Raw genomic sequence first — 14,541 nt, forward strand, 5'->3', positions numbered from 1 at the left:
ACTGTGTCCAGTTTTCATTCTTGAAAGGTAAGTTTGATTTTGTAGAGAATAAAATCAAGTCTGGTATAAAAAAAAGGTCAAGTCTAGTAGGCAACAGTATTTTTTGTTTGTAGAATTAACCTAGTGCAATTATAAAGTAATGTGAATATTTTATTGTGTAGTTTGAAATCTAGTTCCAAAGGCAATTACTAATGGGCAGTTAAAAAAAAAAAAAAACAACCCTTTGAGCATGTAGCCATGTAAGAATAACCATACTGCTTCCAAAGATTACTACTTTGAATCACAACAGTATTTTTGTGTGAGCTTTGGACTAATGTATATACTTCAGTTTTATTTCATCTCAGAAATGCCAAGAATCAATTAGGCTCTTGTCCCCTATAGTTAAAGTGGCTTTTTAGTACTAATGCTGATGTTAGGGACCCCGTTTACTCTTTCAGGCCACAGGGAAATTATTTACTACTTCAACAAATAAATTGGATTCTGAAACACACTGGAAGGAGCATCAGTGGTCTGGAGTCCAAATGTATGGATTCAATTGTGGTTCCATCATGATTAGCTATGTGACCATGAGCTATTTACCTAGCCATGTCCACTTGTGTACCACTCACCTGCAGTAACAGAAGGAAGAGCTGTTCTGCTCTCTCTCTCTCACAATTTTTGGAGGATTAAATGAGATGCCATGTGCACCAAGTTAAAGTCCTCTCCAAATGTACCGCCCTGGACCGGATCTCGTCTCGTATAGACTATGTCTCAAAGGTGATGAATCTGTCCCACATTTTTGGAGATTTACTGTTTGTAGATTATTTTACTATTCCTCCTTTTATTTTTCCTGTCTCTTATGAATGGCTTTTGTATATTGTTCTTGTCATTAGCCTTTCCACCAAAGGAGTTAGAAGAGAGCTAAGAAACAAATCAGTCTACTAATTAATTCTTCAGTAACTCCTCAGAAGTTTCGGTGAGAGAAGGATATGTCAGTGACCCATGCTCCCGCTGGTTATAATCTTTAAAAGAAAGCAAGTAGGTTCATTGCTAACATAGAGATTAAGATCATAGCTAAGTGTGTCAGATTGACCACTTCAGAGCTTCCACACTTCTGGACACTTGCATGCCCATCTCCTGGCTCCTGGAATCCTTTAGAGCATGATTAGTAAAATTATCAGAACATTTCTTTTCCCTTTTTATTATTGTAAAGATAGAATTATGACACTAAATGCTCAAATGTGCAGACCAGATCAAATAGAAAAAGTTTCAGGTCAGTTCCCGTTAGAAAAAGGCTCCACTCCTACTTTGAAAGGCTGCACTTAGCTTCTTGGCCTCCAAACTGTGCTGAAATTAGAACAATTCAAAGTTCAATGAAGCCTCTTAACAGCTCTGTTAGGAGCTTGTGAAACAAGGATTATTACTGCAAGGTAAAGTGATGAGAGTATTTCAAGATTCAAAAAGATACAGTGATTGCAATTAGGAGCAATTTTTAAAACTGACCTTTTAATTTAATCCTCTACCCTTTTAATAGTTGGAGAAAAGAAAGAATATAGTTGATTTCCCTGTAAGACCCTTCTCTCTTGCTCCAGGGATAGTTTAATATAGGAAATTGTAGGTTTGACCTTTTTCAAAGTTTCTTCCCTAACTCTGAGCAGTTGGATCTCCTTCAGCTCTGCGATGCACTGAATTTATTTATATACCACCTCTTTCTAAAGATAAATCGGGCAGTTCCCCAACTCGAGTGCTGCTCTTTTTTTCTTTTTTTTTTTTTTAAACAAGTGATAGAGTGACCTGCTTCTCCTCTATGTGACCGGTGGCTGTCTAGTGTCAGTGTTAACAAGAGTCTTCAAATGGGGCTCTTTAAGGCCACCTTTTCTTGTTCACAGAGGATAGCCCATGTGAGCAGCACTGGAATTAACAGATGCTTTTCCACTTGATGGGCCCTCGAGGACAGCTAGGCAAAGGGGCCCTTCTGAGGGCTTGATACTGCCCAATATAAGGCCAATGCATGGCAGGTAAAATATATTGAGATTGCACTATGGGCCATTTTGTTAACTATTCTGCCACATGCCAGCTCTCCTGAGAGGGTGCCCGCCGTGGGAGCAAGAGTCCTCTGGAACTAGAGGACCTTTATCAGGCCCCTAGCCTGTGACATCTTATATCCTGAGCTCCCGTCACCTCCATAGCAGCTGCTCCCTTTAGAAGCAGCCGGGACCCTTACTCTGGGAAGTTCCATACCTCAGGGCATCGCAGTTTGAACATATGAAGGGCGGCTGAGCCAACATTAGCACAACTTTATATGGTAACTGAAAAAGGCTTGATTTCCTCTTTGTGAAAACAAATGTCATTTCCCCCTGAGTTCTATTTAAACTTAACTGGAACTCCCCTTCTCCTCCTCCTCTTTCTTTTTACAAGGCGGGGAAGAGAGAGAAAACATGAGGAACATGTGGCTTTGCCCTGTGAGGAGGATGTGGACGCCTGGTGGGCGGTGCGTTGGGTGTGCAGGGCGGCCGGCACCGCTGTCCTTCCTCGTTAGGATCTGGAGTTACACACTGGGTGTGACTCACCTTGTAACACCCTGGAGCCAAAAGCAATTAAGAGAGATTGTAGGAAACTTATCTGTATATTTTATTAGCCAAGGTCCAAGAATATTCCACCCCGCCAGCATGTTCTGCCTGACCAGAGGGCTGTTGAAGATCCATGAGCCAAGGCCTCCGTGAATTCTGGGCTTCTCTGAAGGTCGGGATTTCTCAGGGTGCCATTTTGCCACATTCACAAGAACCCAGAACAACAACAACAACAACAAGGAAAAGACAGGCTGAAGAATAACCTATTCTGTATTTGCAGGTGGTTACTTTGGGCTGGCACTGTGCCGAGAACTTTATAGTTATCATCTGACTTCATTGTCTCTATTACAATTAATTATTTCCATTTTATGGATGAGAAAGCGAAGGCTCAGAGAGATTAAGAACTTAATTCAAGTTTTACAATCTGGTAAATGATTAAGCTAACATTTGAACCCAGGGTTCACATTTTTAATCATCGGTATACTGGTTACTTCCCCGCCCTTTTCTCGGCTTGGCCAACTCCTACTCTTTCTTCATGACAACTAAATATTAACCTTTCTGAGAAGCTTTCCTGATACCTGCAAGCGAATTACAGCGTTGCTGTGTGTTAGCTCTTTGCATCTGTTCTTTCAAACACTTTGTGTTGTGTTTATGAGCTTTCCCAGGCAGATTCAATTCATATTCATCTTGCATCTCTTACCCTTTTTTTCCTGCACTCTTAATACCAACCACAGTCTTAGCCTGTAGTGGGTACTTAGCTCATTTGTTTCATGTCAAGTGAATAAATGTAATACTGGCAGAAAAAAAAAGGTAAGTGGCAGTTTGAGCTCAATCACTGTGCTAAGGAAGTTCCCAAGTAGGAAGCTCCTATCCATCTTGGAATCCCCTGCTCCAGGGCTTGCCTGAGTATTTACTCTCAAGACTCTACAGCTATAGTCCGCCCACCACGGCTTGCAAGTCCCCATGGACTACTGAGGTGCAGGGGAGTTACTTTAGTAATAACCGTTTGCATAAAATCAGAAAATACCCTTGAAGTAACCAGAGCAAACTCCCAGAAGGCCATAACCTGGTCAGACCTGGCCAGACTAACCAAGGAGGTCATTACTTGACCTGCTTTGACTCTGTCCTGTGCCCTGTGCAGTCCTGGAATAAATGATGGCATCATTTGAAGGGGTCTTTCTCCCCACCCCTGCCTCTCACAGTGCAGACAAACCCCCTCTCTTTATCACTCTCTTACTCGTGCTCCAGACACAGGGAGTCTTCCACATTCGGAAGGGGCTCTGCTACTTCCTCCTCACTTGGCCTAAAGATGCCCTCCTGTCTTCCTGGGCTTAGTAACATCCCAAAACGTCCCGGTTTCCTCTGGGACTCTTCTCATTGAGGCATTTTCTTTTTTCTTCACTTTAAACTTCCTCTACCCTCTTTGGCAAGATCATATGCAGAACAACAATAGTAGGGCATGATGGGGTGAACCTGAAAGAAGGCTCGAAAGAAAGAGCCTTCCTAGGATCTTTCAAAGTTGTTATTGTTCTGAGAGAACTGCAGCTGGAGGAGGTAATGGTGGAAAATTTCCAGGGGTAAGAAAAAGGTGTCTTGCTCCCATCTGTAGATGACTCCTGAATCACATTCTCCTTGGAATGTCAAGAGTCAGCTTATTTAGAATGCACATGTAAGTACTTTGACCAAGTTCCTGATCATGGGTGTGCGTATCTGATCTATTTTAAGAGTCTTAACAATCCTCTTGACTGTTTTTCAATATTCTTGCTCTTTTTTTTCCCCTTCCTGGTCCAGAGAGTAGGTGAGAATGGAAACCAGAAGCGGTTGGCCACTTCGAAATGTGTGGCAGCTCCTTCAGTCAAGGTCACCAAGAGGAAAAGAACATTTTGTCTCAAAGGAATTCTTTCTCTTTAAAAGCATGTGTTTGTATATGTGCTGAGGAGGGAAATGGTGACCGGTAAGGGAAGAGGCTCAAAGATTAGACCTTTGTGTGTGCCTGAATCTCTCTTTGCTACACTAGGAACAGGCTCTTCCATCTTTATAGTAATAGTCTCACATCACAACTCTTTCCTGCATACAATGATAATAGTAGCAGTAAACAAGAATAAAAATAACAGCAATGGACTCTTTTTTGTTACTTATTCTGTGCCAGAAGCTGTTCTATGAACTTCGATTATTTTAACTTACATGATTCTCTAGAGAACTCTGTAAGGTAGGTACTGTTGGTATCTCCATTTTACAGATGAAGAAACTGAGGCACAGAGAAACTACAGACCACGTGGTTGGTAATTAGAAGAACTGGGACATGAGGGCAGGCTCCAGCACTCATGCTGTTACCCATGAGGCTCTCCTGGCACCCTGGGCTCGAGTGATAGATCCACATCTGCTTGTGGATAAAAACTGCTGCTCTGGTATGTCTTGCCTGCTTTCTGTTGGCTGTCCAGGAATTGGGCCTAATTTGAGGCTTAATGGTGGTTTGGGTCCTCTAGCAGGTACTGGTGAAGGTGGGTCGAAACTCAGTAACTCAGACAAACCAGAGGAGGACTAGTTAGAAGCGGACAACCATCACAGAACAGCAACCGAGGAAGGTCCATGTCATTGGCTTCCAGCATGTGTTGTGGTCCAAAATAACTGCCGAGTGCTGCCAAGTGCTGTACCTTGCGCTATCTTAAATAACACAGGGTGTGCTTTTTTTACTCTGAGTTGTGTATGCATGCACGTGTGTGCACATTGTGATATGGGGGAGAAAAAGGGGGGGAAAAATCTCAGTTACCTAGGTGTATCCTAGTTTTACCAGTTTTGAAAGTCATTTGACTTCTGGCCTTGAATTCTGCTTGAATTTCACTTCTGTTTTCCTCTCACGCTACCTCACCCCAGGGGAAGGTAAGCTTATTTCCCTCTAAACCCAAATTGATGCCATTGGCTTCTCCTGAATGAGCTCCACTGGCTCCCTGTGAGCTAGGACAATACAGGGTATAGAGAAGCGACAGGCCAGGGTGCTGAGGTTTCACCACCCAAGCTCAGAGGCAAGTGTCAGGCCCTGGGAATCATACAGGGGAAGGTGGGACTGGATGGACGGACGGGCAGGTAGGCAAGGTGAGAGACGGGTGTTGGGTGGTAACAAACTCTATATTTCTGCCTCTAACTGGGGGGAGGGTGTGTCTACAAAAGCTGGAGCAGACTTGGAAGAGGTGGGAATGAAGCTATTCTCTGAAGGACGGGCTGGACTTGAATGGATGGCAATGAAGGTTTGAGGCAGGAACCAGCTAGATGGAGCACAGACACCTAACATTTCCAGGCTTGAAGGGTTAGCACTGAGCTTGGGGGCAGAGCATCTCAGCTGGTGTCCTTATCTAAAAAAATGGGATAATCCCGGGCTTCTCCACTTCATAGGGCTGTGGGGAGGGTCCAGTGAGATGAAGTGCTTTGCAAAATTGTACAAATGAAGGGGACTGTTGGGATCTTTGCACAGCCAGCCCCTTCACTGTATGGATTAGGAGACTGTGATATGGAGGAAGGGATTCAGAGTGACTTACCCAAGGTCACACAATTTATGGAGGAGACAAAACTAAAGCCACCATCCACATTAGAGGGTGCAATGGAAACAATAGGGACCATGAATGGTTGGACACTCAGGACCAAATCATGGAGAATTCTGAAAGCCAGTCTCGGTGCTTAGGCTTGACAGTGTGGGGACCGGGGATCATGTTTTGGGCAGAGGGATGATTTGCAAGGAGCTTGTGAAGTTCAGTCTTTTCTTAAAAATCATCCCAATGACGTCTGCTCATTTTGAGCTTCTTTTTCTAGATGTTTTTTCTTTTGCTTTGTATGACAGAATTTAGTTTACTTATTCTGGTATGTAACTAACACTGACATATGTTGCTGTGGGTAGTTATAAATATACATATGAGATAAAAATGTATGAAATACATATTATACCACGCTTTTATATGAACATGTTCTGCTTGCCCACTAGACTGAAAGTCCCTTAAAGCCAGGGATATCATGTACCCTTCTTTATTTGTTGAGGCACGAGTAATAAATCCATAAAAAAAAAAATAACTTTTTTTTTTCAGAAAGTGTAGCTATTTTTTAAAACTTTTTTAGTAAAGACCAAAAACAAAACTCCTTTATAAGGCATACAGCTTGCATGCAAATATGCTACAAAAATGTTTTTAATTAACACGACCTAAGTTTGTCTCAGTTAACTGGTCCTTCTCTCCACTGCCCCATCCCGCTGAGTCTTTGAATCATTAAAGTACCGCTTAGTCATTTCTTCACACAGAGTGGCAGGGGTAAACTTTATTAAAATTAATGAAATAGTACCACAACCAGAATCTTTTACTTCATATTTATACTTTTACCTAAAAGCTAGTTAGTGGTCTGACTTGGTCGGTGAGCGGACTTGGAATTCAAACTTTGGAACAGGGTCCCTAATATTTATACTTTTCATTTCCTGCAATTGGGAGACCTGGTTTAGGAACTGGCTTTACTTTGAGAGCATTTTATTGATATAGGTAGCATATGGTTAAGAATGGAGACAGAAATATACATCTTTGTGGAGATAATAAAAGATTTGCACTTGCCCAAGCGAATGTGTGTTTTCTCCCCATGTTTCTCTTTCATGTGGGCACACTGGCTGTATTTTCAGGACACAGGTGGCTCAGGTTTGCAATTAACGCAACCCAGGGCACTTAGCCAGCACACTCTCTAGCTACGACAATTTTAAAGTTTCTTCACTTCACTTAAAATCATAGTCTTTCCGAGCACAAATGAGGCTTCTTTCCCACCTGGAATTTATTATAACTATCTGTTTAGATCACCTATTCCCAGCTCTCCTTTGACACTCGTAATGCATGAACTAGACTGGATTTCTAAGAATAGCAAAGGGTGTGCCTCATTCCCTTTCCCATAGTAATAGGACAAGCCAATGACCACACAGCAGCCCAAGGTCAATGTCAGGGAGGATTCCTCTCTTTCAGTTGGCCAAAGGGCACTGCCTAGACTAACAGGAGCCTGCAGGGAATGAGAATTCCTTCAGAAACAGTGACCCCTCCATCTGAATACTATTAACAGACTCCTAAAAGACTGCTCTGAATTCAGGCCAGGCTTAACAACAGTTCTCAGGGGACATCTGTAGTAGTGTACCAAGAACAGTAATAGAAGCATTAGGAAAAATAATCCTGGTCATAAAAATCATAGAAGCCATCATTATTTGTGGCCACTCTGTCCCTGGCACCAAGCTAGGCAGAGCTGGGTAGGTATCTCCATTTTGGAGTTTAGGAAAGAAAGCAGTTAACAAAAATCTGCTCATCTGGTTAGTGGGCAGAAACAGAATCCAACCACTGAGGTTGGATTCCCCAAACCTATGCTTTTCCACTTTCTGTGATGAGACAATCTGGCATGGAGACTGGCTTTATAAACACTCTAGCTGAAGAATTTTGGGCAAGTCACCTTAAACTTCCTCTCCTCCATGGCCTCATTCGTGTCTCCATCTCTACCTATAACCAGGAATTCACTCAATCATTCACACAGCTGATGTTTATACTGTGTGCTGAACTTTGATAAAACACCCACTTCCTCTCAGAGTGCTTTTACAAATTAAATAGTGTACTTAAAATGTTTTGTCCATTATGAATGCAATACAACGGTTGCACTTAAGTTCCAAGCACCTCTTACCCATAAAAACTCTGAAGCCAGGAAGGAACTTGAATCCGGAGGAAATCTGAGCCAACCTAGGTATTAGAAATGAGTGAGGATCTCAAGTTCAAGTTTTGCTTCCAGCAAGATCATGACCAATGGAATAACGTAATTTATTGTTGAAAGGAAATTCTAAGAAGGCTCATTGAATTTAACCTTTTTATTTTGCAGATAAAATAAAAGTCTATAGAAATTAAGAGATTTGGATGAGAGAAGAGTCCATTAGTGACAGAACTCAGAACTTTTGATGCTTGGTTTACATTCTTTTAAATTCTCTACCTCTTGGTCTCATCTCAAGTTAAAGCCTTAAAGTGCTGGCAACTGAGGCACTAAATAAGGATAAGACTTCAGGGTAATGTTTCCAAAATTCAATCATCTCCATAACACTCTCATATTTTTTGCTATGTCCACACCATTTATACTATTATTTTCATAATATTTGTGTTTAAATTGAGTTATTATATTTCTCACTACATATTGCCTTACCCTCAGCAATAACAGCTATGGAATCATACATTCAATGTACTACTTTATTCTTTTTTCAAATTCGCATTAAAACAAAAACACAGTTTTTATTAGAATAAAAATGTTCATCACCTTGCATACTACCCATGTCAGAACTTAAGCCATACTTTTGAGAACACTACTCTCAGGAATATGCGGCTAGGGAGAGAAAAGCCAGGCTGAGGGTAAATGAGTTGCCCGTGGAGCCCTTGGAAGAGGCCAGGAAGAACAGAGGGCAGTAGTCAGAGCCAGAAGCGCGTTGTCAATACCTACTGTTGCGTTAAGGAATGTGGTGGCAGCTTCGTGAATATTGCTTTTTGGAAGAGGCCAAAACTGGAGGAAAAGTGGCACAGGGGAGAAAACTGTCCTGACTTGATCACTCCCAGGAGAGGCAGTGCAGACATGAACATCAACTTCGTTTCTAGATCCGTGATGTTAAGCCCTCCTTTCTGTCCCTTCACATGCTCCTTGTCAGTTTCTACCTTTGTCATATCTCTCCTGTAGGCAGACTCACAGTGCCTGGCATTATAAGCTCATCATCATTATTTTACAATTGTTTTATGTCATGAATACATTTCAACCCGGGCTGAATTATAACTTCTACTGCTAAGAGAAGCATACCTTGACATGGATGGGAATCTCAGCCGTCTATTAGCCCCATTCCAGATGTCCCAGGGATGGGGAAGATGGCAGAATTGAAGAGATTTCTGGAGAATAATAGGAAAAAGAAACCCCGAAAGAAAAGAGAGTTCCCGCTACTATTTGTTCTGGATGAAGAGAACTCTTCTGCTCTTCTGAGAATTCTGTTCTGCAGTGCACACGGGTCAGCTATGTTATATTAGGTCAACTAATTCCTCGATAGGAGGATATAGATATTTCCATTCAAGAGTTAAGTCAGAAAGAGAAAAGTAAATCCCCACATCTCTCTGCTATCTAAGTATCCTTAATGCAATTAGCATTGAAATTATTTAAAAAAAAAAAAAAAAAACCAACCCTGGGGTTTTTCCAGTTTGGGACAACTGGCTGCATGGCAGTGAGCATGAAGAGGTATGTGTAGGCTGAGAAGGCTGCTTTTTTGCAGCCCCTGGCTTTCAACATTAAGAGCCAAGTTGAACATCTCAACTCCAAACTCATCTCTTTGTGGCTGACACATAAAAGGGTGAATGATATATGGCAGGATTCACACCACTTTCTTGTTCGGGAGATGTCACGTGTCCCCGTGAACACCGAAAGAAGATTTTGGTTTTTATTGTTACCTCTTCCTCTGTCTCTTTATTATTTCAACGATGAAAATGAGGTATGACTATGGATCAAACAATATTGAGAAGAGAAATAAACCAGAAAAGTTGGCATATGCCCTTTTGTGAGACTCATCCAGGCTGCAAATCCGAAGGCTCAGACTTCTTCTGGATTCATCAGCCTTAGCAAGTAAGACCTTCCACACTAGTATTTTCTTGGTTCAGAGGACATAAGTGAGAAGGAGAGGAGGAACTTCTCAGAGCCTAAGACAGAGTCCTAACTCTATTTGCCAAGCAGCATGCAAATTTATCGTTTTAATTGTGGAATATGTGTGTGGAGTGGAGAGTCATAGTTTCTTATCACCTGTCCCAGAACCTTGGCCAAGGGCAGTGACATCAGTATAATTACTGTAGCCCAAGGACTTGGGATCTCAGCAGAATCATTAGTTAATTTAGCTTTGCCTGCATGCAATTAATCACCAAGGTCAAGCAGGAACCCACTGTGGATACTGTATTTAACCAAGTTTTAATTTCTCCTACCATCAGGTCCTCAAGGATTTAGACTTAAAAACTCTGGAAAGAAAATATTTCCAAACTTTGATGCAAGTTAAGGGAAAAGGGAACATCTAGCTCTTAGTCTTCATCCTTAGGGACAAGTGGGGCCTTGGCAAAGTCTGAAAGCTCAACCTTTGCATCCTCCTTCCCCCAACATTTCTTTTCTTCCAGCTAGAAATCTTTAGTTGTTCTCACTCTTTAACCCTTTCCTTCAGATTTTATAAGTTTCATGAAAGCATTACTATTTGAAATGTGAACAAAGTTCATTTTTTCTTTCATACTTTTGGATTATCCTTTTTTGTATCGTGTTATAAGCAGGTGCTTAAATGGATCTTTATTACCTAATATTTACAGTAAAAATCCTTTTGGAAGTCTTAAAAGTGTTTAAAAAACATTGTTTTTTTAAGTTAAAAAAGCAGAGTCTAGAAGAGTCAGTTGGTATCCACAATGAGAATGAGGAACCCAACTGTAATAATAATAGTTAACATTTATTTAGTGCTAACTATGTAAAACACTTTATATTATATACTTGTCTCATTTAATACTAATTATAATCCTATAAGGCAAACACGATACTATTATTACCCTCATTTTGTAAATAAGAAAAATGTAACACACAGAGATGAATAAAATTGCCCAAGTCTCCTATCTGGCAAATAGCATTGGTGAGATCTGACCCAGGCAGTCTAATGCCCAAGTTTGTACAATCAGAAATATTCTTGCCTTCCTACAGCCTGGTTTTGAAAAACCTCCATGATTTCTCCAAACAGAAATATGGAAAAGTGTTTTTGATGATCTACTTTCATGGACTTATTGAGATGATATGATTTTAACCTAAGTTCACTTCTTTTTTTGAGTGTGTGGTCCACCCTGGAAGGCTATGAGTCTGATGACAAAAGCAAGGTACTATTAAATAAAATATCTCTTATTGGCCAATAGTTTTCTTTTCTGGGACCTGAGAAACAAGGCATACTGAGGACGGTATCAATGTAGAATCCAGCATGTGTTCTCTGAATATAGTACTCCTGACTCAAGGTGCTGGGATGGGATCTTTAGATCCTTTTCAGATAAAGATGATGGGTTGATGTTGATTTGCTTCCACTTTCCTGTTATTATTTTGTAACTAAAAAAAAACATGCTCTTGAGTCAGAAGAGTACAATAAGGGTTCAATCTGGAGTCACAGGCATAATCCAATCAGTTTCCCTAATGAGCCGAAAAGCCATATATTCATTAATTTGCTTATAAGCTAATACCCACTTTCTCAGTGAAGCATTTACAAAATCATTTTAGTAATAACTGGTGAAAGTATTTGAAACAAACAAAAAAAAATTTGTTTTACAGAAACAGAAAGTCTCCAAATGTAATGAAAGGTGACAATGAGACAATTAAAATAGGTTGTATTTATGTTATAAATGTGTTGTGTAGAGTTGTATTCTACTAGATAACATAATGATAACTATCGGATTTTATTACCTTGACATATTTTTCAAAAGATATTTTGCAAATATATCAAAACTAGGTTAAGATTTAAGTAGTGAAAGTAAATGAAGGAGAATTAAAAAGTTGTAGAGACAAGAATTCAGAATAGTTTTTATCTAAAATAAAATTTGACAGTTGGAGTTCCTTATGGTAGTTTACTTGGCATTAGTAAAGCTTTTAGGTTTATCCTATGTTTAAAGAATTAGGCACAAAAGAAAACAATGTGAGTGAGAGTTTGTAACAATCCAAAACCTTATCATCCCTGAAGTCCATGGTGACCAAAGATAGGAGTGAGCATAGTGAGGAAAGAGAGGTGTGGTGGGAATGGGGGTGAGCAGAAACCCATAGCATCCACAGAGAACCCTTTAGATGGTCTATAATGATGACACTGTGTTAGAAGGGTATCTTTGCATGCATAGGTATATGCACTGAATGTTTATGTCCCTCCCCCCCCCAAAAAAAATTGATATGTTGAAATCCTAAGCCCCACTGCAATAGTATTAGGAGGCGGGATCTTCGGGAGATGATGAGGTTGTGAGGGTGGAGTCCTCATGAATGGAATTATCACTCTAATAAAAGAGAACACAGAAAGCTCCCTCTCCCCCTTCTGCCATGTGAGGGAGGACACAGTGGGAAGATGGCTAGGTACGAATCAGGAAGTGAGCCCTCCGCAGACACAGAATCTGCTGGCACCTTGACCTTGGGCATCCCAACTTCCAAAACTGTGAGAAATAAATTTGTTTTTTAAGCCATCCAGTTTATGGTAGTTTTGTTATAATAGCCTGAACAGATTAACACAACAGATGAAGATGTTTAATTTTTCTTCATTCTCAATTCAAAGGTCAAGATTTATGAAACTAAGAAAATAGTGAATTTATGGTTTAGAGCTTGATATTCGGTCATTAAAATGCATTCATTTACTCATTCATCAAATATTCATTGAGCACCTACACTGAGCCAGGCACTGTTAGGTACTGGGAATATATTTGTGAGCCCAATCAGACAAGGCCCCACTTCAGGCACCTGGAAAAGCAGTGTAAATCAATGACACAAAGGCACACACGTACATGTATAATCACACACTGTGAAGAAGAGATATAGCTGAATTGTGGCAGTTTGTTACTGGGGGCCAGAGCTGAACTGGAGGTCCCATCAGAGACCTCCTGAACAGGTGATGTTTGAGCTGAGACTGAGGAATGAGTTGGAATTAACCAGATCAAATGATGACATGCAGCTTCCAGGTGGAAGCATCCAAGTGAGGACATCCCCTGTGTCCAGAGAGAGATCAGCAGGTCCATGAAACTCAGAGACAGCCAGCACAGGAGTGCAGAGAGCAGGTCTAGAGGGCTAGACGCGGGCGAGATGGCAGGAAGAGGCCCCACCCTGCATGGCTCTGTGGGCTTGTGGATTTCATCCTAAGAGCAGTGGGACACTGGTAGTAGTAAGATTACGTGTGACCTGATCAGATTTGTGTTTAATCGCCATTTTGGTTGCTGTGTGAAAAGGTAAGATGGTGAGATTGGTGAGATGGGGATGCAACAGAGGGGCCATCGAGGAGGCTATCATGGTGGAACTATGGAAGCTTTGACATGGGGGTAAAACCGAAGATAAGTAGATGAACTGAGAGCTACTAAGAGTCCAAAATCAATAGTAATTGACGATGGAGAGGACACAAGTAGTAAAGGAGAGTGAACTGAAAAGATGGCAGTAAAATTTACTTATTAGAGGCTGGGCCTGGGGATGTACAATGATTCAGTATTTGTAAAACTGAGCCTAAAATAGATATAATACTTTTTAGGATTATTGCTTCCTGGACATTCCAAAAGAATCTAATCAGTAAATGTTTAATATCCTTTTATATGGTCTTCTCGCCTATTCTTTTTTTTTCATTAAATCATCATTTTCCCTTTTAACACATTTTTAATGTTATCTAAATGTGAAGGTAATTAACTTACTACAATACACATTTTACTCCTAAAATAAATCTATGTATTCTTTAAAAGTTATTTTTTCACATTTTCTAGGAGTTAATTCTTTTTTCAAATCTATATTCATCCTAAGAGTTAATCTAGAATAAGGAGATATTATGTGGAGCTGCAAATCCTTTGCAGGTATTGACGCAGAGATGTCTAGATGTCTGCACCTGCTTAGTGTCCTTTATTTGAAGGTATTTATTAGCACAGTTCATTCTGAATAAATACTGGGGTTTAGACTAGTAATTTAGATTTCAAAGGCCTTTACCAATTTTCACAATTATGTGTCCTTCTCTTTGTGATGGAAAGTATAGGATAGCATAAGACTAGCGGACAATCGGATTTTACAGACAAAAGAGAATATCCGCTTTGGCTACAAGCACAGTGACTACAGTTGTAAAGTTTGCACATGTAAGAGTTGATGAGACTTTGCATATAACTTGGTGTGCAATGTCAGTTAATCCCCAAAGCATTTGCTGAGCACGGCATTGTGCACAGCACCATTCACCTGAGTTCATGGAGTCAGAAACATTCTGTAGCCGTGG

General features: G+C 40.6%; 1 protein-coding gene across 1 annotated transcript in view; it reads right to left on the bottom strand.

The window, feature by feature from the left end:
• PARM1 (prostate androgen-regulated mucin-like protein 1) overlaps window positions 1-14,541 on the bottom strand; it is a 95,703-nt gene that overhangs the window by 15,351 nt on the left and 65,811 nt on the right. The window lies entirely within an intron of this gene.

The sequence above is a fragment of the Rousettus aegyptiacus genome, unplaced genomic scaffold (assembly GCF_014176215.1).
Source record: "Rousettus aegyptiacus isolate mRouAeg1 unplaced genomic scaffold, mRouAeg1.p scaffold_m13_p_10, whole genome shotgun sequence".
NCBI classification, from domain to species: Eukaryota; Metazoa; Chordata; class Mammalia; order Chiroptera; family Pteropodidae; genus Rousettus; species Rousettus aegyptiacus.